We start from the raw sequence: 13,276 nt of genomic DNA, 5'->3' as shown, positions 1-13,276 counted from the left end.
GCCTGAAGCAAAGTTCGCCTGATGGCAACTTCGCCTAAAGCCAAGTTCGCCTAAATGGTAACTTCGCCTAAAGCCAAGTTCGCCTAAATGGTAACTTCGCCTAAAGCCAAGTTCGTTTAGAAAATAAATTAAAAATCTAATGAAAAATGTGTTAAGACAGTTAATGGAAATAAAATTTTTGTGCTGATGAATCTCCTATAGTAGCAAGGATTTCGTTGTTTGTGCTGATGCCTTGCATCAAGGGTTAGGTTGCGTGCTGATGCAACGAGGGAAGGTGATAGCTTACGCGTCAAGACAGTTGAAGGTCCATGAGAGTACTTATCCGACGCATGATTTGGAGTTAGCAGCTGTAGTGCATGCTCTTAAGATACGGAGGCATTATCTATACGGTACTAAGTGTACTATCTATACAGATCATAAGAGTTTAAAGTACTTCTTCGAGCAGAAAGAATTGAACATGAGGCAGAGAAGATGGTTAGAATTGGTAAAGGATTACGACTGTGAGATAAAGTATTACCCCGGTAAAGCTAACGTGGTCGCTGATGCGCTAAGTCGTAAGAAGGAGGAAGTCCTTGCAACAGTGAAGTCATACAAGTTGATCATGAACCCGAGTCTTTTTGAAGAAATCATCAAGGTGCAGTCAGAGGTGTTAGTAGATGAAGGGTTAGTAAAGAAAGAAAGGATTTATGGCCAGCAAGATGAGTTGATGGAAAACACTCATGGAGTTAAAACTAGGTTCGACCGTATGTGGATCCCACGCCATGGTGATCTCAGAAGTCGAATCTTAGATGAAGCTCATAAGTCAAGGTACTCAATCCATCCTGGAACTACAAAGATGTACCAAGACTTGAAAAGAGATTACTGGTGGCCAGGAATGAAGAATGATGTAGTAGATTATGTCAGTAAGTGCTTAACTTGCTTACAAGTCAAAGCCGAGCACCAAAAGCCTTATGGGAAGATGCAACCGCTAGAGATACCTGAGTGGAAATGGGAACACATCACCATGGACTTCATAACTAAGCAACCTCGTACAGCTAAGCAACATGATACCATCTGGGTGATTGTGGACCGCTTGACCAAGAGTGCTCACTTTCTGCCCATACGAGAGGCCATCTCGTCAGAAACGTTAGCAAGCTTGTTCATCAAAGAAGTTGTAACCAAGCATGGAGTACCGTTATCGATCGTGTCTGATAGAGATACACGGTTTACTTCGAGGTTCTGGAAGAAATTCCATGACGCTATGGGGACGAGGTTGAACATCGGTACGGCGTATCATCCTCAAACTGATGGACAGTCTGAAAGGACGATCCAAACTCTTGAGGATATGCTACGTGCTTGTGTTTTAGATTTTGGTGGAAGTTGGGATGATCATCTGCATCTGGCAGAGTTCTCCTATAACAACAGTTACCATTCAAGTATCGGTATGCCACCGTTTGAGATGCTTTACGGTAGACGATGTAGAACCCCGGTGTGTTGGGGTGAGATTGGTCAGAAAGAAATGGGAAGCCTAGAAGTGGTTCAAGAAACGTCTTCAAAGTTCTATCAGATCAAAGCAAGATTGAAAGCCGCGCAAGACAGACAAAAGTCTTATGCAGATAAGCGGCGACGACCAATTGAGTTTAACGTTGGTGACAATGTGATGCTTAAGGTCTCGCCTTGGAAAGGAATTATCTGTTTTAGGAAAAGAGGAAAGTTGAGTCCGAGGTACATTGGACCGTTCAAGATTGTAAATCGTGTGGGTGAAGTAGCTTATAAACTGGATTTACCCGATGAGTTAGAAGGAATTCATTCAACCTTCCATGTTTCTCATCTGAGGAAGTGTCTAGCTGATGACACGTCTCACGTGCCATTAATGGACATCGAGGTTGATGAACAATTGAACTACATCGAGCAACCGATAGAGATCGTTGATCGTAAGGAGAAGCAGCTTCGTCACAAGACTATACCTTTGGTAAAAGTGATATGGAAACACCGCAAGGGATCAGATGCTACTTGGGAAGCCGAGGATGAGATTCGCAAGTTTTACCCTAGTTTGTTTATGTAATAGTTAGGTTTCGGGGACGAAACCTCTTTAAGGAGGGGAGACTTGTAACATCCTAAAATTTTAATGATGAATAAAGGAAGTTATGTTTAGTGATTTCGCGTAATTAATTAATATCGGGTAAGGAGCGGGTCATGGACTTGGATTAATTAAGATGGGTTAAATGAGAATGGGATCTAAGGGATATAAATATCCCCTAAACCCAAAATATCTTCATTTCCATCTTATCCTTTCACACTTCCAAAACACACACATACCACACTAACTTCGCCGGCCGGCCGAGCCAAGGGAAGAATCGGGCAGGTCCGAGAGAGAGCGATTAGTGTGCTAGCAAGTAAACGAGATCCAAACAAGCCCAAAAAGGTATGATTCTCGATCTTTGAAGTTTAAAGATCCAAGCTCTTTAGCGTAGATATGACCGAAAATGGTCGGGAAGCGTAGTGGGTGATGTTGAACCATAACAAGGGTGTTAAAATCGCCCAAAAAGCTGGTTAGAAACCAAACAGCGGCTGATCTGGGCAACTTCGCCTGTAACTGGGCAACTTCGCCTTCAAAGCGATGAACTTCGCCTGCAAGCCAAGTTCGCCTGATGAACTTCGCCTGCAAGCTAAGTTCGCCTGATGGCAACTTCGCTGTAAAGCTAAGTTCGCCTAACTGGTAACTTCGCCTGAGGTCAAGTTCGCCTGCTGACAACTTCGCCTGAAGCAAAGTTCGCCTGATGGCAACTTCGCCTAAAGCCAAGTTCGCCTAAATGGTAACTTCGCCTAAAGCCAAGTTCGCCTAAATGGTAACTTCGCCTAAAGCCAAGTTCGTTTAGAAAATAAATTAAAAATCTAATGAAAAATGTGTTAAGACAGTTAATGGAAATAAAATTTTTCCAAGCTGACCTGGCAGCTCGACCCCAGCCAGGGGCTCTGCCCCTTGGACCCTGCTAGGAGCTGCCGCCCCTAGACCTCGCTGCCAGGGGCGCTGCCCCCGAACCCCCGTTCGTTGTGGGTCATATAAAGATAGAAATACATTATGAGAAGTGATAGTTAATTGATACGTATACTTGTTATACAGTCAGCCGTGCACAACTGAAGAAAGGGATTACGATTAACGGTGAACGTAACCGTGTTCAGGTGAGTTTCTAGCCCCATTTATGTGTTATGTTTTCGGGGCTGTGTGCATACTCAATATGTTTGTTAATACGCTTATCCTAAGAGATAAGTGTATGCTTATGTGGATAATGTGAAATGTATGAATGATTGCTTGATGATACATGAACGATCTTCGGATATTGCACGTACTGTCAGGTTGTAACGCTATGTATAAGGTAAGTATGTTATGTTTGTTTATGTGTATGAACGTGATAGAGATAATAAAAGAAAGAAATGATAATGTATGGTTGTATGGTTACGGAAAGGGTACCGAGCCCTAATAATACTCGAGGTATGATGTATGGTTGTATGGTAACGAAGAGGGAATCGAACCCTACTAATATTCGAGAACTAGGGAACCGAACCCTACTAATATTCGAGGAAAGAGGGTACCGAGCCCTAATAATACTCGAGGAAAGAGGGTACCGAGCCCTAATAATACTCGAGGAAAGAGGGTACCGAGCCCTAATAATACTCGAGGAAAGAGGGTACCGAGCCCTAACAATACTCGAGGAATGTAGGGCGTAATGCTCTTTATAACGTAAGATATGAAAGTAAGAAAGTATGAAAGTAAGAAAGTATGAAAGTATGAAAGTATAAAAGTATGAATGAAAGGATATAATTTTATGTGTATGGTATGATTATGTGATTAACTAGAACTCACTCAGCGTAGCTGACTTTTAGTATGCACGCAGGTGAGTAGGATGAGGCAGCTCGCTTGAGGAGACACGTGGCACTGAACAAGAGTCTGGCATCTGAAGACTTATGATGTTTTAATTTTAATGTTTTAATGTGAAAGACAAAAGATGTTTTGAGACAAGTTATGAAATATTGTAATGTTTTATGAAAGTTTTATATTCCGCGTAAATGTTTTAATTAACTCTGATATTTAGAACTGTGTTTATGAGTAAATCCAACATGAAAGTAGGGCTACCGGTAACGGGGCCTTACATATAGTAATTGGTTTGGTGACCGGACTAAATGTGTCGAAATAGTCCTTGCCATATTCTTGAAGAAAGCCTTTCGCAATGAGTCGTGCCTTGTATTTGGCGATTGTGCCATCAGGATTGCGTTTGATGCGGAAAACCCATTTGCACCCAATGGGTTTACATGAGTGTGGTGCAACAAGTTCTCACGTTTGATTTTGAAGAAAAGCATTATACTCGTCATCCATAGCTTTGCGCTATAGTGGGTCTTTAGATGCTTGAAGATAGGTGTTTGGTTCAAGAGCATGTGGGATAGGATGTACCGTGGTTGAATTAACAAAATGGGAATTGTAATATTTAGAGTTTGGTTTTCGATGTCTAGGTGGTAAGGTTGAAGTTTGAGTGTGAGATGAAGTGGGAGTTTGTGAATCTGTGGAAGGAATGGATGAGCTAGAGGAAGGAGTGGTGGGGTCAGGGTTGGTAGAGGATGATACTGGGGATGTGCTTTGGATTGATGGAGTGGGGTAGGGTATGGAAGGTTCTTGAGTGGTAGAGTTGTGGGTGAATCTGATGGTATGGAAATATGACGGTGGGAATAAGAGATTGCATGGGATGGTGACATGGAAGGTGAATGTGCTTGAGTAGGTGTGAAAGTTGGTGAAGGTGATGCATGAGTAGGTGGGGATTGGGTGGGAAGTTGTGATACATGAGCATGTGGTAGAAAATCATCAACTGTTGGACATGGTGATATAGTGGACGATGTTTTCTTGGATGGGAATTGATCTTCAACGAAGGTAACATGTCTAGAGTGGTAAAGTCTATGTGTTTGAGGGTCAAGACATTTTATAAGCGGATTTGAAGGTGGAGTAGCCTAAAAAAATGCATGGTTTGGAGTGGGGTTGTAGTTTAGACATGACATAAGGTTTAAGCCACGGGTAACATAAACACCCAAATTTTTTTAATTTTTTGTAGTTTGGTGAAGTACGATATAGCATTTGATTAGGTGTTTTGGAATTAAGGATTGGTGTAGGTAGACGGTTTATAAGATAGACTGCCGTTTGGAATGCATGAGACCAAAAGTTAAGCGGTAAGCCAGCGTAGTGTAGTAAGGAAAGACCGGTTTCGACAATGTGCCGGTGGTGGCGCTCGGCAATCTTGTTTTGTTCGGGGGTGTGAGGTGGAGTGGTATAGTGGGAAATTCCCATTGATTGAAGAAAAGGGACGAGCCCGATGTATTCACCACCAATGTCGGTGAAGATAGAAATAATAGGTGTTTGAAAAAATTTCCCCACGAGTATCTTGAATTGTGGAAAAAGTTTTGACGCATCGGATTTGTATTTAATAGGATAAAGCCACACATATTTAGAATAGTAATCCACAAACACAACATAATACTTGAAACCATCAACAGATTGTTGAACCGGTCCCATACATCGGAATAAAGAAGTTTAACGGTTTAGTTGCAACAAACGAATTTTGTCCAAATGGCGACTTTTGACATTTATTAATGTCACACCCTCAAAATCCACTAACGGAGTTTTACCTTCAGAGAGTGTGAACTAATAGGATCGGAATCATTAGTTATATCAAACACCACAATAAAAGTTTTAAAAACAACCAAGACATCAAGTCTTAAGTATAAAGTGTGAAAGCGTAAATTGTAAAGCATAAAGTTGCGTCACACAAGGACGACTTAAAAACACAGTTTTCATAATAAAACTCAAAAGAAGTGTAAAGCATAATAGTTCAATGAATGCATGTCCTATACCGCTCGCCCGCCTTAGCTACCTGAGATAAACATACTAAAAGTGTCAACACAGGGTTGGTGAGTTCACAGGTTTATATAAATAAAGTGTTGCGTTTTAGCCTTACCAGATAGTGTTAAGTCAATTATATATCAATAGGTAGCTAACCTATTAAACATATATTACTAAGTGTTTGACACCGAAGCTGACTGTTTATGCGATTTCCTTGCCACCATGTCAACCACGACCATGGTAAATGTTTTAGCCAAAATTACACACCCACTCGACCTACAGTCGAGTTTAGAGTCGGGTGGGGTTTGTCAAACCCAGTAGTACTACTCAAAGGTGACTCGCTATTATCCAAATATTAACCGGTTCGATGTTCAGAAGGACTTTAGTTGGTTTTTTTGCCACTTAGCCTTACAAGTGATATATAAAAGTAACAAAATCTACATCGTTGGAGTATGTTATCTCCCCCTAATAAAAGCGTTAAAAAGAGTAAAAGGGGCCGTGAAACTCACTGTTTGCGAAGATAACAAAAAGATCCGAGAAAAGTGTGCGTCACAGAAAATCCTCACTAGTGCTCTAAAAACCAAACGAGATTTTCTAAGTATTTGAACTACGAGTGAGTCCTTAGACTCGACACATAAAACTTATGCATGAGATGTGTTCTTGTTACTTTGTGAAACAGGTGTGACTCGACAAACACGTTGGTGATTAGTTATGTGTGTGAACAAATATTAAGTATTAAGTGTTACCAATGCAAATACCTAGTAAACTATCTCCCACAAGGGCAAATAAGTTAAACACATAGTAAACATCAATCAACAATACACTTTTCATGTTAACTTAAACAATTCAGCAGCTAATTTATCGAGCAGATTTTAACCCGACAAAATCACTATATTTAATAGATCATAACAAGTCAATAAAATCCCCCAAAATCATCACAGAAGAACACATGAGTTAGGTTTCTAAAAATATTTTTATTATATTTTTATCACATATGGTATTCTCACAATGATTAAAACAATACAGAAAACACACAGCAGTCATTATTATGCGCAACAGAACGTTATTTATTATTCCCGTTACATGGATAATCCAATTAATGCAAGACCAATTGGGTCAGGTTTCTAACTCAAATTATTAACTTCCAGAAGTGGAACCAATACATTTGGTCTTGTAGTATATTAGATATACTAATTACAAAACAGTCTACAAGCAGGCTTCCCGAATCAGACTTGCAAAACAGATTTGTAAATGAATAAAAACTAACTTTCACACGTCTAAAAATTACAAACTCAGATTCTTTAGAAACTAGACTCAACCTACTACATCATAGAGTCAATAATAACTTCCAAACACAACATTAACATTGAGTTACAATCATTTAAACACGAATTTAAGAATCTGTCCAGCACCAGTTTTCACCAAGATTCAACAAACTAATAACCTATGAGCTATAAATCATGCATACAACCCTCTAGATACATAATCCACCAACCATGCATCTCAATTTCACTTTAAATGCACATTTAGTGTTTTACTTCAAAATTCAATTTCAAGAAACATGTGATTAACAATCAATAACAATACAACTAGTTATCAATTCACTAGTATTCATCAACAAACATACAAATAAACCCTAATTCATCTTAAATCATCACTTTCAAGATTTAGGGTTTTGATTAACATGTTCAATAGCATAATTAAATCCATAGAATGACTAAAGGGGATGATAATTACCTATCTATCACCTTGAATCCTCTAACCAAACTTGAAAAACACTTTGTATGTGTGTGTGTGTGTGGTTTATGGTCGCCAAGAGGGAGAGAGGGAGAAAGGCCGATAGCAAGGGGGGGGGGGATTCAAGTTGGGTAATAATTTGTTTATATAATTAATCATGTTACACTTAACCCCCTAATCTTCTAGTTAATCAATTTCTAGCATAAAATAGTTTATTTTCTTCATGAACTAACGTTATGCATGTAAACACCAAGTAGCACATAAACGTACACATAATTATCAATACTTTATGATATTTATTGTCTGTTCACCAACGGTTTGAGTCGACTCGTGTGTGTTTCGGTGAAACTCCAAAAGACTACTTGTGTATTAATTGTTACACGCCATTTAAACCCTAATTAAATGTAGTGAGATATTCGTTATCTGGAATGACATAGTTCGTGTGATCTTGAGTTTGAAATAACGGAGTTTGGATTAACGAAGTTAACCTGAAATTGGAGAGTGTCACATCATTCCCATGTTGAAAGAATTTTCGTCCCGAAAATTTGTGTCATGTCGAGGTGGCTGTTTGGAAAAGGCAAAAATTTTCAGTTTCTCACAATTAATAGCACACGATTGACAATGCAAAGTAGACAATGAATTAAAACGAAGACCGAGGTCTTTACAAAGAAGTTTAAAAATATGAAAACACGGATGTCCAAGTCGATGATGCGATTGGCTTGGTGAGACGGATGTAGTAGCATTGATTTGGGGAAGCGAGGTCAACCAATTGAGGCAGTAGACATCATTGATGTTCTCCCCTCGCAGGATTGAGCCCCTGTTTTGAGATCCTTCACAAAAAAATGAAAAGGAAAAAATTCAACCGAAACTTGATTAGTCCGACATAACTTAGCAATTGAAATTTAATTGTTACGCATATTGGGAACACATAAAATATCAGGTAAGTGTAATGGTTGTGATTTGGTGGAAATGTTTGTGGAACCAACGTAAAATATAGAAAGATTCATACCATTTCCCAAATACGATTTCATCGGACCACCGTATTCAGAAACAGATGTGAGGGTAGCGGGACATGAGGTGAGGTTATGAGAGGCACCACTGTCCATCATCCACCTTTGAAGAGTTGGAGCAGTGGCGTTAGCAACGGGAGTAGAAGAGTTGTTGTGAAAGGAGATTTGATTGTCTTGCAAGAACTTAGCAAGCTTCTGGCAGTCACGCGTGTTATGACCAGGAATATTGCAGAAATTGCAAAACTGGTTGTTGCGAGTGCTGGATGAAGCCGACATGTTTCAATTAGACCGATATGGCTTTTGGGATTGATTCCAGTTGTTGCGAATTTGTGGCTCGGCTCTAAATGAAGACCGACCTTGCTGACGCTGGGTTGCATTGGCGGTGGCAAGAAGAATGGTACCAGACTCAACTTCTTTTAGAGATCTTTCAAAGTCCACGAGTTTGTCAAACAACTCTAGATAGAAGATTGTTTGTTCTTGTACCTTGAGAGCAGCGGTGATTGTGTTATATTCTTCACCAAGTTGGTTGATAATATGAACCAGTAGATCTTCTTCATGAGTCGGGCTTTGAACAAGAGCCAATTCATCAGCAATGGACCGCATCTCAGTCAATAATTCAGAGATGGGCCAAGTCCCTTTGAGGTTCTTTGCGAGTTTGGACTTTAAAGAGATGATTATGGAGCGTGACTTGCTTGCAAAGCTAGATGTTAGGCGCTCCCAAGCCTCGGCGGCAGTGGACGCAGATGCGATGATTGGCTGGATTTCATCAGAACAGGATCCGAGGAGGGCACTGAAGATAACCTGATCTTGACGAAACCGGGTTGTATATTGTAGGTTCCCTGGACGGATCACACGAGATATCCCGATATACACAGGTGCGGAATCCCTGTGTAGATCGTTACGGACATAGAACACAAACACACGAACACACGAACACGATACGAACAAACTCACGTTATATTAATAACTCAACACGTGATATAATCACAGTTACAGACTCTCGATCTCACGTCACTTGACTCACTGATTTACACGTACATAAACTACTTCTAAAACGATAAGCCGTAACCTATATAAATACACGACAACTTCGCCTCAGGCGAAGTTGTCCATAACTTCGCTTGTTCAACAAGTTCGCCTAGGCGAACTTGTCAACAACTTCGCTTGGTTAACAAGTTCGCCTAAGCGAACTTGTCAACAACTTCGCTTTAAACAAACAAATACATAAACAATATTACAGACTCGATTACAGACTTTAGACATATGAACTACTGACATTTATGCACCAACAGACTCCCCCTTGGCAGTAGCTTCATATCTTGATCTTTCAGCTCTTGTCTCGTAATCCTGTATCTTCACGCGTGCACTCCTTCTCTAACACACACCGACACAACTCGTTGATACTTTCTTGCTTCGTCCTTCCAAGCTGGAATATAAAAGATTTTCTTCTCGTTAAGCACCTTCAGATCAGCTCGCGATAAGTTAACAAGATGCATCGGATCGTAAACTCTAAGAATCTCTTGTTCATCCTCATCTTCCATGACTGCCTCCGCTGTCTCACAATCAACGAACCACCACTTTAGGTCTTTGAGCACATCCTTGGGCATAAGCTTCATCGGTACTTCTTTAAGGCACCGGATTGGTTTATACTTCATAACCATCCAAGGCTTTCCATCAGCTCTCAAACCTCTATCCTTGTCTTCAACAAGTTTCCCTTTCTGTGGTTTCAACAGCTCAAACTTCTTTTCCTTTATGCTCTCTTTCCATACGATTTTCCCTATGACTCTAGCCATATTATCGTCACTTCGATTGATCAACCCCAATCTGGCTAAGTCTTTAACCTCACACTCAGGCAGTGTGTTTAACGATCTCAACATTCTTCTAAGGTACTGAACTCCATCATATCGTTTAATCACGAAGAGCCGCAACTGCTCATCATAAATCCAGCATATAATCCCTTTCTTTGCTTCAGCATAGCCCTTGATATTGTAACTCTTTTTGAACATGGTAGGGACTGCCGGTTTCTTCGTTTTGACGAACCATTGAGCGTATCCTTCCTTCCACCTCGGCTGCTCTTCCCATTCAGTATCTTCAACTGCCGTCTGATCACCCATATCAGCCTTCTCAAACTCTGGAATGTCATGTTCGACATTTTCCTCTACTATCTCTCCTTCCTCAATCTCATTCTCAATCTCAATCTGCTCACCGATCTTCTCAATCACATCACTCGGCAGCACATCCTCATTAAATAACACATCGTCACTGAACATATCATCGTCAAGTTCCCTCAACGCATCAATCACGTCATCATCAACTAACACCACATCATCACCACCAGAACGACCAGCCGCTTCGGCAGACTCCCCCTCAGCTGTGGAAGTACCAAGAGCTTGAGAAGTTCTTGGCAGCTCACCACCTGCATCTTTCGATGCATTGGGATCATCGTCTTGGTCATTTCTTCTTTTCGTCCTTAGCTCGTCGCCCTTACAGCTCATCTCCCCCTGAGATGCCAAGAACTCCTTCAAGGCATCGATAATTTTTCCATGCTCAACCAGGAGGGATGACTGTAGTTGATTTGCTTCTACTAGGCATTGAATAGTCTTCAATTGCTCTGCCACGATCCGCTCTAGTGAAGCTATTCTCTCTGAGTCTGACATAGGCGTAGGCGAGACATCAGAAGCAGGCGTAACCGCAGGTGGTACCATACCTGATAACCCTGCAGTAGTGACGACCGTTGACTCTACAAATCGTGCAGCTACCACCGACTGAGTAAGCGTTGGAGGTGGTAGAGACACAATCTCCGGAGTCGTCGTCTGGATGGTAGTGGTAGATGGAATGCCAGCAGATGATGTAGCCACCACGGGAACATCCGCAGCGCTTGTACTTGTAACCTGTACAGAAGTAGGAACGATAGACATACCAGACAGTGCAGCCGGAGCGAAATGTACCATCCTTGAAGTCTCTCCAGCTCCCATACCTGCACCTGTCCTTTCCCGTCTTGAACGTCGTATCAGCTTATGTATATCTTCTTCCTCTTCTGACTCATCATCATCCTCCGTTCTCTTTCTCTTCCCAACCGTTCTCTCTCGAGACACCATCAACCGTCTCCCCTCATTCATGATCTAATCCAAATCTGAGTCAGCCATCGAAGTTGCTGCTCTAGTAACACTCACACCAGAACCTTGTGCAGCAGAGACCTGCACCTCTTCATGTGTAACAACTTGATCCATATCGAAATAACCTTGACCTCCAAAGACAGCATCAAGATCTATATCCTCTGCAGCCGACACAACAGGCACAGCAGGTGCAGCTTGAGTTGCTCTTGCCTGTCGCGGTTGAGGATCTCTGAACTCGTCCCCACCAGCAGGAACATACTCTGGGTTGATTAAAAACCCAAACAGTGGAGTATGCCTTGGACGACGTTTCGCACTCGAAGTGCGGCATTGAGCAAAGATACGTTTGCTCACAGATTCCACGTATCTGATCGGTCGTCTCTGAGGTAGATTCGGAGCCACATGGTTCAATATCATCTGGATGAAACGTGGATACATAATGAACCGCTCCCGAGCCATCGCCCTTCTTTGTCTGTCAATCTCGTAAAAGACCATCTGACTAAAACTATAGCGTTTATTGTAAGTCAGTGCAGTCATTGCGGACTGCATGGTCGCACCCATACCGTCAGTGCCCGCCTTCCTTCCTGACATGCAAACTATCATGACGTGCATAAGGAAGCGCCACTGACCAAGTAGAAAACCCTTCCGTCTCTGTGAATCGCCTAATGGACCAGAATAGCCCATTCGGAGAAACGCTCCATCACGAAACGGAGCCACAAACTCAGTTGGGTCATCCCTCGTCTCTTCTCCAAACCGTAACGCCACCCGAATCTGTTCAGAATTGAACTGAACCTGTTGATTGTTCACAGTCGCTCGCATGACCGGGGGCTCAACACGACAGTCGTATTCTACCGTCTGCCAAAAGTCTTCGATATTTGGTAAGGATATCGGTAGAGTGTTCGTGATAGCATGAAAAATCATCGAGCGTATGAGGAAAGTAATAATCTCGCGGTAATCCTCAACGCCGCTCGCTTCCGGGTCAAGGGTGATGTACATATTGTGACCCAGGAAAAATTGACGTTGGTTATCACCATCGTCTCCTCCTGCACCTCCAGCACCAGCTACTGCAGCCATATCTGCAACAAACGAACCAAGTTAGATAAACGTTAATGAATAACACAAGTTCGCTGGTTACCATGAGCGAAGTTGTGATAAACTCTGTATAGGCGAAGTTAAAGATGAGGCGAAGTTGGGAACAACTTCGCTTCAGCTTTAAGTTCGTCTAATTAATATTAAGTAAAAATGATCTAGGCGAAGTTAATGTTAACTTCGCCTCATCACAACATCGCCTCAGGCGAATTTAAGTTTCAGGCGAAGTTACGGATAACTTCGCCTCAGGCGAACTTAAGCTTCAGGCGAAGTTACGGATAACTTCGCCTAAACCCTAACTTCGCCTGAATCTGAATCGGCGACAGTGAGGATTATGGAACAACGTGCAGTTGATGTTTTCGTGATTAAGGAATCCGGAAAACATGAATGAACATGGAATATATGATAAATCGACATCTCGAACCTTGAACTTAATGAAATCTGGGAAAAATAACTCGGAATCG

Source organism: Bidens hawaiensis, unplaced genomic scaffold, assembly GCF_021521415.1.
Source record: "Bidens hawaiensis isolate Kalapana, Puna unplaced genomic scaffold, B.hawaiensis_p1.1 tig00000237_1, whole genome shotgun sequence".
NCBI classification, from domain to species: Eukaryota; Viridiplantae; Streptophyta; class Magnoliopsida; order Asterales; family Asteraceae; genus Bidens; species Bidens hawaiensis.
This window is presented reverse-complemented; position numbering follows the sequence as displayed.